Below are 18,540 nucleotides of genomic sequence, written 5' to 3' on the forward strand. Positions count from 1 at the left end.
TACTTTTACTTGAATGAGTGGCTGAGGCAAGATGAGGTGTGAGCAGCAATTTCAGAGTGGAAAGTCCCATGGAAGCAGGATGTGAGGGCAGACAGGCAGGTGCTCAGTAAATAGGCCATGTGCACAGACACTGAGGAGATGAACTCCCAACTCCTGTGTTGCTTGGAAGCAGCATACAGGAGGTTAGGAGATGGAAGCACCTGTGTCTTGGTTTCCTAGTCAGTGGGATACAGGATTGCCCACTGTGCTTCTGTTTAGGGATAAGAACTTGAGTGAAAGTATGCCACCCAACTCATGTTTCTTTGTGCTTCCTTATGAGAAAAATCTCAAGGTCTCAGGCTGGATAATGATGTGGAAATGCCCAGTGACAGTGACCCCAATAGCCAGGCTTACGGAAAGAAAGCCTCAGATGTGAATGAAGAATGTGAGGCTGCAGCCTAATTGATTAGAAGCAAAGAACTTTCAGACATCTGAAGTGTGCAAAGCATAAGGCTGTCCTCTAATTTCTCAGTTTTGGCAGTTTTGTTGCCTCTTGAAGGTAATGCCAGTATTAATCACTGGGGGGTAAATGCAACCTTTCTCTCTTTGATCTTTCCTCCTTTAATCAACAGTTTCTAAGTGCAATAAGACATTTCAGATGTCAGCAATGTATTTTTATCTGGCAATGGTTCAGTGAGTATCCTAAAATGGAGAGGTGCATCTATTGAAACACAGCATGGTGCTTCTGGAGGAGGAAACCATCTCCTTTTTGGATTTGTTCATTGGTCTGACAGCTTTGGATATCCATGGAAATAGGACTGTTCCTAAGATGAATCCTACACATTGCACAGTTGCTCTGCTTCCTGTAATTCATGTAAATATTGGTGACTAATTATTCTCGAAGAAACATCCTTTCTGTGTGGAGTTAGCTTTGCAAGCAAAAGAACATTAGAAGCAGCACCCTGACCAGGTCACTTAGCCAGGAGAGAGCAGGGATTGCAGGCAGGAGGTGGCAGCCTCGAGTAGCAATGAGCTGCTATCTCTGCTCAGTTATGCTCAGACCTGAACACTAATAGGAGCAGGGTACGAATAGCTTGAGGTCTGGGTCCTTGCTTTAAGCACTGCAGCTTGAAGATGGAAACCTAACTTTGTCCCTCGTGCCCAGTAATTAAAACTGTAGCTAAGCTGCTATATAGTTGCAGTGTTGGAGTTGTATGGGTTTTCTCAGAATTTTTAATATTTTGTTCAATATCTTCAGAGGGGAAGAATGTAGCACTCTGTATTTAATTCGTCGCATTTTCATCTGGCTTTGTTTCTTCTTCTGTGGAAAATTATGTTGCAGACGAGAATAAGACCCCCCAAAATACTGTATTGTTTTGATTGTTTAATTCTCAAGCTCCATCTTGAAAAGTTGATGGTCCTCCACAGCCTGGCTGTAGCCCACAAGGAGATCTATAAGGGAATTTTGCCTCCCTTGTGAGCTACAATGAAGTAATGGCAAATGAACCTGCTTTGATTAAAAATGTCACTGACTGAAATGTTCTAATCAACAAAACCTTGCAATTATCCTCTCTCAGCAGAGAGGGGAACTTGATGACATCATTGTTTTTTCCCTGTGAAAATGCTTAGTTGGAAAAGGACAAAAAAAGATTCAGTGAATCACATGCAACATCCCACTTGGAATCTTTGAACAGTCCCAAAGAGTGCCGTTCACTGCAACAGTCAGAGTGTAAGCCAAGAGAGTTCTGCAGCAGTGCTTTTTGCCCACTGGGTGGGTATGGTAGAAATTTTCCTTGTTCATTTTATTGTAAAATCTGTGTATCCCTTGATTGTGTTTTCCTGGAGTCCCACATTTAAAAAAAAAACAAACATATTTTGGACCATTTGTCAGTTTACTTTTTTCTTTTCCTTTTTTCCTTCTGATGCACATGAAAACTCTTTCTTTAGATGTTCACATGTAGCAAATGTCCCATCTGACATCCTTCAGATGGAATCCTTCGGTTAAACTGTGTGTGCACAAATCTGTTCCCCATAGGGACAGTGGTCTACCTGGGCAGATATGAATGCAAGACTGGGTTTTCTGTAGTAGTCCAATCCTGTCAGACACAGAAGACACTGTCGTGAATGGTTTATCTTTTCGTTAAACAAACATTTTCCTAAGTTTGCATAAGCCGTCACCCAGCTGTGACTTCCACACAGCCTCAGTAACTGGGAGGGTGTGGTGATTAAATTTCCTCGGAGACTTTCCTTCCTCCTGACTACCAGAGTAATTCATTCCTCAGCTAACATCATTTGTTTGCTTTGTTTCTTCAGCCTACATCTGCAGGAGATACCTTGGTGAGGTTAACAGTGGTCTTTCTAATGCAAAAGAGAGATGATGTGTTGAGCCAGATTCTCTAAAGAAAAAAAGGCTTATGTGCATAGATTCTGTCTGGCCCAACACCCAGCATTAGAACATGGAATCCCATTGGCCAATTCACTTCAGTATGAAAAAGAGAAGACTCCAGTTTTCTGCCATTTGAGCAATTTTATGAAAGGAGATGGCTGGGAAAGAGAGAATGGCTCTTTTTTTTCCCTTCAGAATGCAATTTTTCAATATCAAAATGATTTATTTGTAGTCAAGATGAGCATCTGCCTTTGTGTGTTTGTGTTTGTTTTTTAAGTAAGGCCACTGAAACTGTGCAAGGATGTGCACAACCTTGTTTCATGCAGCTGAGCAGTGCTATCAGGACTTTCAGCTGAAGGGCTGAGCCTATCAGCTGTCCTGTGTAAGTGTTTGGACTAAACTGTTTAGTTTTCACTCCTTCACAGCCGTATCACTGGAACAGGGGAATGTGCCAAAAGATGTTTTGCTCAATGAAAAAGTGCAATAAATTTGAGCCTTATCAAGTCCCAAGGAGAAACATGCTTTCCTTTTTTAAAGTGTTTGGAATCCTACAGCTTCATTTCTGTTTCTTGGTTTTCTTAACATAACAGTAGCTGCAGCATTGGCTTGTGCAGAATGTCAACAGAAGTTTTGTTTCAGGTCCAGATGTGCAGAGGAAGAAGACTTTCCTTCCACAGCTCTGTGGGTCCTTCTAGCTGTCACATACTGACCTGTCACAGAGGGGTCCTGTGAGTTCTCCTTAAGTCATATTAAGCACAATTAGGTAGATTTTATTAAGCAGTTTAAAATCCTGCTCTGACATATGGCATCTGGTTCTGCATCACTTGAATTAGCACAAACTCTTCTCTCAGCACATCTGGAGTGTTAATCCTATTGACTGGTATGACCAGATGTAAAAGAAATCATCTGTATGTGACGTGAAGCCCTGTTGCCAATGCAGTCATACAGCATCGTGGTCGTGGCTACTGCCTGTACAAAAGAGTGGGTAATTCTATTTGGAGGGCTTGACTATCCAAGCTCTATGAACAGAAAGAAAAGGGCTGACTCATATACAAGCCAACATCAATGAGCAGAATCACATTTTAAATAAAGCTACTTAAGCAGTTGTTTTCTTATACTGAGAAAAATTGCAGGTAGATCGAAATGGTGTGTTTAAAGTAGGACTTCGTGGTTGGGGGCACTAAGGAATCTATTCCAAGTGTGGAAAAAAGTCTTTACCACATATCCTCTAGAGGTTCTAAGAAGGGATAACTGGGGTGTCAGGGATAATCTTGAGCTGTGAATAGTATGAGCAGACATTTAGGGAACCCTGGCTCTCTGTGTGATAGGAAAGTCTAAGGGAAATGAGCCAGTGCATCCGTGAGCAATGGAATCAGCAAAGCCTGGTTTCTGATGGGTTTGTGTCCCATTCTAGGCTCTTTCACATCTAATCTGGTGCAAGATCTGATCCAAATTTTCCCTTGGCCTGGATGGTCTGTGTGTCTGTCCTAGGACATCATCTAGTGAACAGGGATTTGGTACATCCTTTCCCATGGCTGAAGGTGCTGTTTGGATCTCTTCATCCCAGTTGGCTGCCCACGTCTGATAAACCTGCAACAAATTTGTATCTTGAATTCTTTATTTTGGTTACAAATTTATTTGAAAAGTACACACTGGATTCAAGAGTTATTTAAAGGGGAAGTTAAAACAGCAGAATATGCCCTCATACACAAAATACAATGGCACAGGCCTTTTGCCTTAAGAAATCAAACCAGAGAAGGCACGTTCCCCAAATATGGTAATTTCCAGCACTGGTGGCATCATTTCAGATGAGGGGGAGATGGGAAGAAGAGAGGGTTTGGAATAGAAAGGATGAATGGAAGCATGATTAAAACCTGCTTTCACTTTGTGACCTTTGAAGTTATTCCATACAGAGCTGGCATACAATTTTACAACACTGTACACTTGTGGTAGGTTCATTTGTTAATTTTGATCTATTTTTTTTATTTTGCAACTCAGTTATTTACTGGGTGAGAAAATGTATAGTTAAAATCCCAGATTTAGTCTAAATGTATGTACAAATTTTTTTTTTTTAATTGACTCTTTGTTATGCTGGCATTACTGGTATGATTTGCTTTGTTTAACCTGTTTGTCATTCCAAACTAATATACATTTTCTTTACTAAGAGGAAGTTGCACTGGTATGTATGGAAAAACTAAATCCAACACAAGTCTATGAAAGAATCTACCCAAGCATGTATCTAAATCCATCTTAATAGGCACATTTTGTAAACTGGAGAGACTTTCTGTAGTTCTTATCAACATTTTTATCAAATCTTCATGCCAGTAGGTCAGAACTCCATTGTTTTGCTGGTGCTGTGGCTGACTTGAAAAATTACCTTCCTTTTATTTGAGAACCTGTAGCTGAAATGTGTGGTCGAGCTAGTCTGCTCTTTTGTCCAAGGAAGAAAAGAAAGGCCCCGATGGAAATAGAAAGGGGAAACTATTGGAAGAGCTGTTTAAAACAAACAGCTGTATGTTTTTCCCCCTCTACCTTTGAGAAATTCAACTAGTTCCAAGCATGGATTTAATCTGATGAAGTTAATGTCTATTCATCTCTTGTATATAATTTCTTACATCATTCTGTGAAATAGATTTCCGTGTTCAGTTCATTATTCAATCATTACTTTTCTGATTCTGATAACCAGTCAGCCTGCAGGGTGCAAGCCCTTCTTTCAACAGTTGCAGTTGATAATACTGAACAATACTGAGTAGATAGACTGGGATTCCCCTCTTTAAGGAATTCAGGACGTCGTGAAAGCCCCAGAGTGACTCCTTCACAACACAGATGGCACGACTGGTGTGTTCAGCTGACTCTTGTCTGAGAGTGTTTGCAGGGTTGTAAACTAGCAGTATCCTGCCTGTTTGGTCTGTGTTTGCATTGGCTTAGCCAACATCAGAACTTGCTCCAGGGATAACAAAGGTAGCAGAGGTGGGGCTCTTTTGGACTTGTTAGGCCATTTTCCTGCAGTGGATGTAATGTTTGTTAGCAGATTAGAACTGAACCTTGGGTATCATAAGTGAGTTGGCCACGAGCCCACAGTGTGCCCTTGTGGACAAGAAGGCCAGTGGTATCCTGGGGTGCATTAAAAAGAACATAGCCAGGCTCTTCTTGGTGGTGTGTAGCGATAGAACCAGGAGTAATGGCCTACAACTAGAACATAGGGAGTTCTGTACAAACTTTGTGGTAAGGGAACAGGTTGACCAGAGAGGTTGTGGAGTCTCTTTCTATGGAGATACTCAAGACCTATCCGGACGCCAACCTTTGTGACCTATTGTACGGGACCTGCCTTAGCAGGGGGTTGCACTCAATGATCTCTTGAGGTCAGTTCCAACCCTTGCAATTCTGTGAGTTTGTGGGGTATGTATAGTAAAGAAGAGCTGTCTTCCAGAGAACTCCAATTTAGTTACAAGTTCTCAAAGGCAAATCCTTACATTTAGCTGAAAGGTATTCTCCTTCCTTTACAGCGTATGAAAAAGGCCTCACAGTTTATTTCTGAAGTGAGAGGAGGGAGTATCAGCCTGTTCTTCTGCCTTTTTCATACAGAAACGTTCAACTGATACCAGTGGGTAGATGCTGCACCACAGAGCTGCAAAATATAGAATGACTGAATCGTTAAAAGAAAAGTCCTTATTCCCAACTAGCAACTCCTTCATGAGGGTTCATATTTTTTTAATTTAATAAATATAAAATATTATTTCTTATTCAAAATAAGAACCTGTCAGGTTACACTCTTGTAATTATAATTGCAGTATTCTCTCAGCAAGGACCAGGAGTTTTTCTACATAAAAACAAGCTTGGGAAGAAAAGAGAATATAATTTGAGGCCTCCTTTAAATATCATGAGGATTAAATGCCCCTTTTCTGTCTATAGTAACACTTTCTATAGTGTGTGAATTTGGGGGTATTTGTTCTTAGCACAGTGAGTGAACAAAATGGTCCTCTTGATTCTGCGAATGGAAGAAGTCTTTTTTTGTGTGTAACCTTGGCAGCAGACATAAGTATGCTCATGGATGAAGGAAAGACAAATGATTATGGAAGCTGGAGACTGGAAGAGGACTTAGAAGTTGTATCACAACGTGTTTATTCTACCCTTAACATTCTTCCCTTGATGCTAAGTATATTAGAAGCGTTGTCTGGATCATGGAAAACAAGATCTATTCACAAAAGAGCCACACTGTGATCCTGGTGCCCCAGAGCACAGCCCACATCCATATCAGTCACAGTTCTTCTTACCATGCTCAGTGTAAGTCCCAGCATCTCAAAACACCTTTTCTAGTAACACTTTTGCAATTCCTTGTGTCTCCCTGTAGATCAAGCCAAAAGTAAGCTTTACACCACTACAGCAAGCCAAGCACGGGACTGCCAGCTTAGCAGTGCCTTGAACATCACCACATGGCACTTGTTGTGGCAAAGTGATACTTAACAACTCTATTTTCATAGTACTTTGCTGCATCTCTTTGGGTCATTCATATATAATGAAATATTCACACTGTTGGAGGTGGGATGCTGAGCTCAGCAGCCTTTCAGTGTGACCAACTATATGTATATAGTGTACATATGTCCATATGTAGATGCAGCAGTTATTTTAGGTAAGTCTGTTCTGCAGTGTAGACATTGGTGAGTCCATTGTTATGAAGGAAACAGAATGATAAAACATTTAATTGATTAATTACACTATATTCATAATGCAGTCAGATCAGGGTGGGAATGAAGTTAGTAAGGAAAAATGGTGTACCTTTCAAAAAGGAATATTGTCAGTTTAACATAACAAGTGCTGCTCAAGACTATTTCACAGATCTCACTGATGAATATCTAAGAAAATCTGAAAGTTACAGCATACACACAGAACAATTTCTCATTCCATTTGCATTTCTTTCCTGCTCCCCATATTTTCTCTCCTTAAAGCTGGCCAAGCCACACCTTTAGGGATTTTTACTCTTTGCTCTCATGTCCTGAAATACAACCTCATCATTCCAGACCAGTATGTGACAGTCATTGAGCAATACCTCTGCAAAATATGAGGATGTTAGTAGAGTTAGCAAAAAGCATGTAGTGTAATGTCTAGAAGCCAGGCTAAAAATTTAGTGCCAACGCAGGGGACATCTGCTTTTTTTCTGTACAAAATGAATAGACTGAATTACTGAGACAATAAAGATGGAGTCTCATGGTGGTATTGTACACTGCTTTGCTTTTCATTTTGAAGGGAACTCATAAGTAATGGACAAAATCAAATGAATCACCCCCTATATTTCAGCCATCTTGTCTCAGCAAATGGTCAGTAGTCAATAAGGAGAAGCAGGAACTTCAGACAATGATTTGTTCCATTTATTTTAGATGCTGATTTCAGGATAGAGGAACTCATTCTCAGAAGGAGGAAGGCACACCATCTCGTATGTGTCTTGCTTAGCTTCTAAATGAATACTACTCTAACTAGCATACCTAACCTGTTTTTGCTACTGGAATCAGATGGAAATACAGTCAGTATTTGCAAATGCAAAGCTCTATGGAAATAGAATTCATCGTTCTATATTTCACCCTGCTTCACAGAGAGGCAGAGAAGGCATTTTTTTCATCTACCCACTAAGAACAAAGTGCTGATTTGGCTCTATGGTTCTTGGAAACTGTCTTTGCTCTGCTATTTCCTGTTATTTTCTCAAGCTGTGTATTTTAGATGTGAATGAGGACCAACCCTGAATCTCTTTTTGCTGGTAGCAGTGTGACATGATGCCTCGGACAGATGTAGATGGGTGTTTCTTGCCAGTAAAAAAAAGGAATGGAAAATGAAAGCACAGCAGAAAGTGTTCTCGGTTTAGTTCTGAGGATTCACTCCTCACTGCCTATGGTAAACCACGGCAGCACCTTCAGTAGTTCTGACCTTACCTGACATGTTCTGACACCAGTTCCCATCCCCTAGTAGGGCCTTTGGCACTTTGCATAATTGTTATTTGTTTCATCCTCAGACACACGTTGCACTGGCAGACCAAGGCAGCGAGTGCTTGCTTCGGTAGCATTGGCAGGGGCTCTGAGCATCTCCTTTCACAGCTCTTTGCTGCAACCTGACATTGTGAAGCTGCCTGCAGGCCAGGCAGTGCTGCAGGACAGGCAGACAGTTCCAAACAGCATTCCTGGCAGCACGAACAGACAATTAAATTTAAAGACGAGGCACTGCCATTCATTTGAATGACTGTGGTGCTTCAGCATATTGCTAGTGCTTGTTGACATATGTAATTTGCAGAATTTGGTTTGTGTGTGGTGGGAAGAGGAAATATATCACTGTGGTGATCTGACACCTCATCTGTGTCGGTGGCCTTATTTCATACCTTTTTGCATGCCAAATAGAATGAAGTGCTTTCAGAATCTGTAGATGACCTGGCAGGAGCTGAATGAGTGTCCTTAAAACCATTTGTACCGGTGTACCTTTGTGCTTTCTGTTTTGTGACCTTGGCAGATCAGTGATTGGGAAAGTTGCTCACATGCCATCTGCACCTGCTACTTTTGCCGTGCAGCAGTAGGTCATTTCCTTCCCAAACATGACTGGCCTCTGATACCAGTGGGAAATTGGCAGCTCTTCTATGAAAGCAGTAGATTCCAGTTTCTTCTTTTGGCTTTTCACTGAGATAGGAAAGGAATTGTTATGGTTATATCCCCAGCGCTCCGTGTCAGAGCTTTGTTTCCTACATAACTGCTTTTTCAATCAAGTACAATCTGTATATGGAATCATATCTTGTATTGTATAATACTATAGTACCCTGAGATCTTTTTTCTTCCAATATTGTGGTCTTAATTCTAAACAGAGCTGCACAACCTACAGTGAAATTGTTTCCCTTCTGTCTCATGGCCTTTCTTTCTCATTTCTATGAGAAGAAGAGAGTGCAGAATAAAGTTGCTACCTTGACTTCCATGGTCTGGCTAAAGAAACAACATAGCAGGACCTTTCTCCTTGTATCTCTGTAATATCGAAAAGATGAGGTGTAGGAGTGTTCATTACTCTTCTAATTGTTTTCTCCAAAGAGGATGGAAGCTGTTGCAGTTCTTCCTTATGAGGGATCCTTAAAATCAACAGGTAAGGAATCACTGTGCTGAGCAGCACACAGGCAATCCCCCCATCTCCAGCCTCAAGGATCACCTCTGCAAAGAGCTGGAAAGGAGCTGTGCAGCTGGCAGGGAGGAGCAGGAGGTGGTGAATTTAGTTTCTACTCTTAACAGCATGAAACAGCTGCATTGGCTTTACGTGTGGTTCAAAGAGTTGCTCTTTCTGAAAGTTAGGGTACATTGTTTGTGGCATAAATGTGCCTTAAAACAAATGTGCAGTCTTTTTCTTCCTGTCAGCAACTGGAGATGGTGATAGGACCACGTGTTTTTGCCCATGATTTCATGTAGCCTTGTTAATGAAACAGGTAATCCTATTTATCTTAAAATCAAGGCAAACATCTCTCATGTTCTGTCCATCTGTTCCAGACACTCACAGCACACTCATCACCATGGTATTGGAACAGTCTGGTACACAAATAACAATCAGCAGCTATTAGCATAATATTATTACTAGATCCATAAAGCTAATATTGGCAGAGATAGGAGGTGTCGCACGTTGTGAGCTAGTTTCTCAGCAGATGTACTGTGTTCTGCCAGAATGTGATAATATTCTGTATAAAAATCAGTAGATGGATGCAATTTTTAATTATTTCATGCAAGCAGCATAAATTGTCCATATAATATGTCAATGATCTCTTTTTACCATCAGTAGTTAGCAATCCATTGCTGTCTTGTAGTAAAACAGCATTTTTTAGAAAGCTAAGTGTATAAATAGGAGGAGGAATGGCTGTTTATGAGGGTGGGTAACGATAGGACAAGGGAGAATGGTTTTAAACCAAGAAGGGGAGGTTTAGGTTAGATATTAGCAGGAAGTTTTTCCCACAGAGGGTGGAGATGCACTGGAACAGGCTGCCCAAGGAGGCTGTGGATGCCCCATTCCTGCAGGCATTCAAGGCCAGGCTGGATGTGGCTCTGGGCAGCCTGGTCTGCTGGTTGGTGACCCTGCACACAGCAGGGGGTTGAAAATGGATGATCATTGTGGTCCTTCTCAACCCAGGCCATTTTGTGATTCCATGATATGATTCTAAGTCCTGGTTTTTTTCAGCATTCATTACATCAAACAATGAAAGCTCCTTTTTTCCGTCCTCCTAACCCTCAGTCACTGATGCACTGATACAGGAGCAAATCTGTGCACGCAGGAGGTCACTCATCCCAAATGTCCAGCACGTGAGACAAGGTGTACTCAGTTGGAGTAGTGTAGTGTTGGAGAGGTGGAATGTCACTGCAGCTTGCCAGATAACTGTCGTGCTGTGTCTGCACACACTCCCAATGCTTTCTGAAAGGAGTGAAAGTAGCTTTCTGCTTTGCTGGCCCACAGAAGGAACACAGATCTTTCAGATCAACAATTTCAGACCTCAGACCTCAAACCTTTCAGATTACAAGGGAAGCAGATTGCAGATCCCTCCAAAAGGTCCTGACTGTCCTTACACCCCTTCAAAAATCTAATTTACACACATTCAGAAATCCAACCTCAGGTGTTTCCTTTTCATTTGGTCGCTCTTCCTATAAGATTTGTTTTGGAGCTGAACAGCCACACATTTTCAATCTCTGGTATACAAATAGATAGTTAGAAGAAGTGGATTCCTCTCAGGCAGCATATTTTTGCAGATCTGGCTCAATGAATAGCTCATATATATATATACATATATATATATATACACACACATATATAAAGCTTTCCTTTCTTAGTCAGAATATATTCCTGGAAGACCTATTTTGCAAGCTGGTCTACTGAGACTTCTGTAGAGAAGAAAGCATGCAGAGCCTTTTCAGATTGCAGCTTCACAGTTGCTGTGTTGAAAGCATGAAGCAAAAGTGAAACCGAGCTATTACAGTTCTTAGTTTTCATAAACAGCTTTTCCTTGCTTTGCTCTTCAGCAAATTCCTGCTGAGCTAACATTTCTGTTAGCATGACAGTGTCCATACATGCTCTGCTGTAATGAGAGTGAGCATCTTTGTCTGAGCTGGTTGTGATTGTGTTGAAAGAAACAGATCGTCATTGTCTCTTCCACTGAACATGAAACTTCCTTGGTCGTGCTGTTGGTTCAGTCTCCAGTCTCCATTTTCATATCAATAGCAGCTTTTTGTTTTCTTTTTATCTCACAGAATTCTGCATGTATAATAAACAAACGAGAAACGTAAATGGCTCACTAATAATAGTGCTGCCAAACAGCTGTGTATGCGTGGAGCTCAGCTGAAATGGACAGGGAGACAAGTAGGAACTGTGTTACAAAAACAGAGGATCACTCCTTGCAGTTCAGCTCTGCCTTCCACACAGCTTTTGGCTCAGCTGTGGGAAAGAGTCCAAAGTACTGGGTGACATTCATACATGCTAGATACAGAGGAGGCCACAGGGCAGTATTTTTATCCTGTTATTCACTTTTATCAATCTCAGATATTAAGCAAGAGGTGCAAATTAGCATTAACCTTGACTTAAACATCTAAAAGCTATTTCCCATTAGGCTAAATATGTATATCCCACTGTGTTTCTTGCAGGGTTTGTGTCTCATGGGTGCATGCCATACTGCCCCTTTGGGATACAGTGCAGTGAGTAGGAAAAGAAATGTGTTTGAACTTGGCATAACTGCAATAAACATAACATTACAGCTGGAACTTTCTTGGATCGCTCTTTTCTCTCTTGCTGTCATAGGCCAATATCTTGGTTCTCTGCTGTCAATTGCTTAGAAGCAATGTTATTGAGGAGTCACTTCTGCCTCAGTTTTGTGCATTTAATGAGACTAAAAGAACTACAGCTGGACTAAATGCTGTAACCACAGCTCACTTGATGTACCTCTTTTTGCCATGGACATGACTGCCCACCAAAGAAAATGAAGATGCATTACTTTCATTTTTTTAAAAGGTCTTGTTGTTTCCATGAACAGAAAGCAGTAACAAAGGTCTGTGCTTTATTTTCTCCTCTGACTGCAGCATGTGTTGCAATATGACATACTGCCACTGCAGTTCTCCCTTGCTTTCTTAGTTTTAGATAGGCTGCATCCTTCTCAGCAGTCTTTTATGTTTATGATACGAAGCTTAACAGACGTAGCCATGAAATGTTATTATTTTACATCACTTTGCACAATTCTGAATGACACCTTGAGACAGGACTTGGGGGAGAACCATGGCCTCGTAGATGTGCAGAAGTGTGTGCCTCCCCACACGGAGTCAGGGGTCACTACATCTGGCAAGTGCCACATTAGTGCAGGGGCTTGCACTAGAAAAGAGCTGGCAGCACTCTTTCCATTAATGAAGGATGCTGGGGTCTCCAATAATGTTAATTACGTGTTGATGGAGAGAGCAGTAGTCCACTGCTCCTTCCAAACTCTACTCTTAGAACTAACAGCAACTAAAAATCAGCTCAGTGGAAGCTGTTGCCCTATTCCCCATGTGCTGTATCTCTTCCTTGTGGATCTCAGCTGGATAGCCAATAGCAAAGCAAGTGTGGCTGTTCTGATTTTCGGTTCAAATGCTATCTCAGATAATAAACCCCAGTGACTTTCCAACCCACTCAACTTTGTGATGCTCCTTATTTAGTGATGATTTTACCACATCTTCTGAACCATGAGCAAGTTTTGTATTTGGACACTGAACACTAGCCGTGGAATGAATATTAAATGGAACAGTACCGTGCTAGATAGCAGCTGAATCTGAATAAGCTCATGCGTTCAAAATGTGACCTGTTTTCTCCACAGTACAGAAAGAATCTCATTAGTTAATGAACATAGGCAGTGTGTGCAGGAACTGATTGTGTTTAATTGTTTATTACTTCATCTTTAAATAGCTATAAATAATTTTAGTTCCTGATTTTGGACAACATTCTTTCTAATTATTTTTCACCATTGTTACCAGTGGAATGTAAATATTTTCTTTTTTTTTTTTTCTCTTTAATCCTTAGTGGCTAATTTACAGCTCCTGAAATTATATATCTTTCTGTCTACTCTGGTTTGCATTTAGGGAGAAACTGGAGCTGCCTCATCAGTGCCATTTCCGTGTTGTCAGATCTCAGGAGAAGGACAGCATGGATGAATTTGTGCAACAACCCTTCCAGCCATAGAAGATTATATCTTACAAGAAAATCCACTGGTGACCTGTAAGCTTCACTGGCCATTCCTCACCCACAGTGGTAAGCAGTCTTTTGAGATCAGCAAGAATCTTTTTGGTATACCTGGAAACTAGTCTAATTATCTAAGTTTCTAAAGACAAAATTTACAACCCACCCTCTGTGGACTAAAGAATCTGTCTAGTGCTTGTTTCTTGTCTTGGCTGTTCCATGATAGTGAGCTTTACCACTTGAATTCACTGATTGAAGTTTTAAGCTGAATTTATTTTATTTCTTTTTTCAAAATCTGTTACCAAAATTCAGAGTATTTTGCAGTTCAAAAACTGTTCTCTGCTTCATCAAAGATTTTATTAAACTGGTCTATACCACCCTCCTCACAGGACTGTGGTGGTGTGTATCCTCGTATGATACAGATAACAGGAATTACGAGATTGGCTCTGAAATAATAGGGATGATACTTTATCCTCATCTGCCATCTGAAGGAATTGGAGTAAAGGCTGTCAATTACAGATCTAATTGACTAGCCTTACAGATGTGCTGTGTTAGGATGAAGGCATTTGGTTCTTAACAGACACCAGAGCCCAAGCTTTCTCACTGCGTTTCTGTTACATGTAAGGATTAATGCTGAATAACAGTGATAACAGATGAATCCCATCTGGTTTTCTGTTATTTGTTAGTTCAATTCAGTGTATAACTACTCACAGTTTAGTCTGCCAGCCAAGGAAGGTATGCAATTATCAACAATACTGATAGGACAAACCTGTTATGTAAGCATACTTTCAGATCTCTCTAAATTCCATCATAAAACTCTTGAGGTGAAATGCACCAGCTTACAGAATGATTCAGCATCAAGGAGAGGTGTGCTTCAGAGCTCTGGGTAGACTAAATGTCCTTGCTGACTGATCCTGTGCCTTCCAGTTGATCTCCTTCCTATTGCCTCTTTCAGGCATGAAATATAGCAGGATATTTATAAGAAGTAGAAACAAGAAAAACACAGAGTTGTAAGGAAGATTTGTGTTCGGAAGACTGTGGGGGCCCAAGCACAGCATGCGCTGTATTTGGGGGTGGGGAGGGTCTCGTTAGTGTGACACCTTTGAGCTGTAACTTGTTTCTCCAACTGCGTATACAATCATTGGCATGGCAGGAGTCCAAAATAATCCTGTTTCGAGAGAGGAAAGTGCCTGTGGAGCTGGGCTCAAGTTGTTTGTCTTTCCTCATGAAGATAGGCGTAGTGTGGGAGGTGGTTCCTCCTTCCTCCCTGCATCTTTAGCCCATGTGAAAACTGATAATTCCATGAGACAGTCAACTATGCAACTGCAGATCCACAGAGCATCACAGAAGTCTGAGATGCTCTCTCCCGACACACAACTAAGCAGTACACAGACATGCAAGCAGCTTCACAAACTTGCTAACAGATGCCCCATACCAAGTTAAGTGAAGTTAGTGATGGGTGAGTTGGGAGAATGATGGCCCAAAAAGCTGATATTGAAGAAAAAGGATGAGGCAGTGGAAGATGAAAGGAAAGTACAGACACTGATTTGATTTGCCATTGTTTGCTAGAAATGTATCCTTTTGCCCACTTCTAGATGTCATACAGATGTATAAGAAAACTGCAGCCTGTCAGTCTAACCAGGTGAAGCTCTCCTCCAGTGCCCTGGCATCAAAACTCAATAAAACAACCTTTGGTATTAAATCCATGTCAGTGTTAAATAACATCTGTGCCAAGCAGGGAGGTGCCAGCCATGTTGGATGAATACATGCCAGAGCATTTAGATGATAACTGGTGTGATGAATTAAACTCTAAACACAAATAGATACCTAGGCAAAGAGCACAGCGACCAAATTCCATCGTGCGCTACCCTGTTATCTCCACTGGGTTGCAAAATGCTTGAGTCAGAGGCAGGAGATGGCCTTTGGCATTATCTGTGAAGAGTATTATGATCCCCACTAAGCAAACCAGTGTGGTTTTACTTCCTGTTGTTCTTGGGCCTTTTTCAAGCGAGCTTTCTAGCAGTACTCTGCCCCAATGTTTATGTGGCAATCAGCTGAAGTCTGCATTAGCAAGAAAGGGTTTATTTCCAGGAAGGGAACCAGGGCTGAGGCATCAGGTGGCTCAGGGTCCAACCTCCTGTCACACAGCTGCGGTCCTCAGGCTGAGCTGCCATGACAAAAAACAAGATACAGAACCCATCCTTGGATGGCGCAGAGCCACAGACACCAAGCACATCGGTTTGAGCTCTTTATCTTTTGTGGCACTGAAGATTATGACTGAAAAGATGGCCAGGATGTAACTTATTAATTAAAATGTACTGGGTTCACCAGCAATCTTAACTGAAAGCCTGAGCTGCTTAATTTATCACTGGAATCGTTTTACCACTGAGCTTTTTTAGATTTCTTGTGGGCGCTGTAAGGGAGCACTGGAATTGCCACTTCTGGAAGCTTTTAAGAAAACAGTTATTTGGATTGAAATAGATACAATTTAGGCAGAGGATACAACTCAGTTGTCTCTTGGTGACTCTTCCAACCTTATTTTCCCTACAATTTCAGTAGGTGTATTCAATTCCTGCCCCGAGCTGGCTGTGTTCAGCTGCTTCCAGTAGGTCTGTGCAGCCAAAGCTCCAACGGCTTCCTCTGAGGCAGCTCATGCAATACAAAATGTGGTCTTGTCAGTTTTGCAGAAGGTTGGGAAATCGAGATCTGAACTATGCCAACAATGCAAACTCAAGAACAATGTAAAGAAAAGTATAAAAGTTAACAGGTATTCCATTTAATATAATCTTCTATTTCAAATCTGCGTGGCAATTACATCCAAAACTCCCATGTGCTCACCACAGTACTGAAACAAAATGAGGCTTGGATTCTGAAGAAAGGAGCCAGAATAAGATGCTAGAACTCTTTCCAGAAGTTCCCCAACAGAGATAGATGTCTGCTCTCCTGGGAGAATATCCCTCACATCCCACTAAATGCTCCTGACACTTGATTGTACAATCAATGAATATACAGACAAAATAGTACATTGGAGAGCTTGGCTCCTTCCCTCTCAGTGCTACCCATGGGCCCATCAGCTACACGCTTCTCCTTTGACCTTTATTTCCTAAATTAAGAATTCACAAGGAGGAGAAGAATGTGCCGATACCACTTTCGATGTGCTGCCAGCACACCTGAAATGGACTGGTTGTACTGTTAGAAAAACATCGGCATCTGAACAGCACTGCGAAGAGATCAAATACATGGGAGGATTGTGAGCGGTATAGGAGAGACGGGCTGCTATTGATAAGCCCAAATCAGTGTTTGTTTGTTCCCCAGGACTCCCAGTATCAAAACTGCCATTTGTAGAATCTCAGCTTGCTGTTGTGTGTTCCTGGTACCTGACCTTCTCGGTCTGGTTGTGCATTTGTTAGCCTGTGACCTTCCCACAGCATGTACCAGACACTGAGCAGGGGAGGGAGAAGGAAGAGCAGAGGAGGACAGGTGGAGAAACAGTTCTATTTTTTATTTTCATTTTACACAAGGTCTAGGGAAAAGGACACTGGCAGAGGCCAAATGATATCTGAACACCACTGTGCTAACATGGCAGCTTTGTGAGAAGGCAGTATCTGAGTCAGAGGCCTGATTCTCCCTACCTTTGGTTCAAGACAAAGGTAAAAACTGTTTAAAAACTGGTAGACAGCAGACCTGAAACCAGCCCTTGCCCTGTGAGTGTGTGGCATGATGATATAGCTAAAAAATAGAACATTTTTGTATGAAATGAGGGCAGAAGAGGAAGGAGGAGTGAACCTCATGCAGCTCAGTGCTCTCTGCAGTCTGTAGGGGTGATACCCTCGCAGTCCCACTGTCAGCACTGCAACAGAGCAGGCACATGGGCTCCATACTGAAGTGCAACATCTGCGCTCAGAAGTGGATTATGCAGCTGTTGCATTCTTCCACCATCATTTGTGCTGCTTTGCCTCCTTCCTCTCCCCCCTTACATCTGCCTGCAGCCATCACAGATTGTTCTTTCTCTCCTTCCCACTCTCTAAGCTGTGTCCTGTCCCCTTTCCACCCCCATTTCCCAAAGCATCCTCTGGCAGCAGCTGCCATGGGCACCTTTTGTGGCCTAGGGAGGGGAGAGGTGGAAAACGGGGAAGGCAGGTCCCAGCCTGTCACCTAAGTTGGGACAACAGTCAGAACCAGCAGAGTTCAACCTCAAAAACAGGAGTTACTGAGTCAAGTTAGTGAAAACAAGGCACACAGAACCAGGGAAGGCCATTACAGTTCAAGGCAACCTACACACATGCCTTTTCCTAGGCTGCTCTGGTAGCACAGTACAGCTGGAGCCAAAGGAAATTCTGCAGCTGATTTCACTAACAGGATAAAATCAGCCCCATTGGCACAGGCAGAATTCAGCCCTGAAGGTATATGAATAATATTTCTCCAGCCAGCATATGATACTGCTGCTTGTGTTATCCTCCTTTCAGTAAGAGACTGGGAGGGCCTCTTGGACTATCCAGTGGTTCGTGGCGTTCAGGATACGCCATGATACCCACTTAATGAAGGAGGAGGAACAGGATATGCTGTGACACAGACAATAAATCATTGCTCCCATCCCAGCTGGAAAGCAGGCAGTGGTCCCAGCCTGTTCATCCAGTCCAACAGGTACGGAACTGTGACAGCAACAGATGACCTCAGCCTGCACCTCCCAACAGACACCATGTAGTTCTGCCCTCCCAGAGCAGATAGGCAGCCTGCAGTGACAGGTTACCTTGCCTGCTGTGCCACTGCTTCGGTTGTACCGATTAAATATGCTTTTCTCAGACATGGAAGCTATTATTTCTCTGCGATGAAGCAGCATCCCACATTCTTATCAACCTGTGCCCTACTTCAGAAGCAAATCTAATCTGCAGCTTTCATAGTTTGCTAGAGCCAGAATTGGTTTGTTCCTGTGTATGCTCTGAGTTTGCCGATTCTCTACTGCACCAAGTATGGCAGAGCTCTCTTTTCTG

This window comes from Tetrao urogallus (genome assembly GCF_951394365.1).
Source record: "Tetrao urogallus genome assembly, chromosome: 2".
Classification (NCBI taxonomy): domain Eukaryota; kingdom Metazoa; phylum Chordata; class Aves; order Galliformes; family Phasianidae; genus Tetrao; species Tetrao urogallus.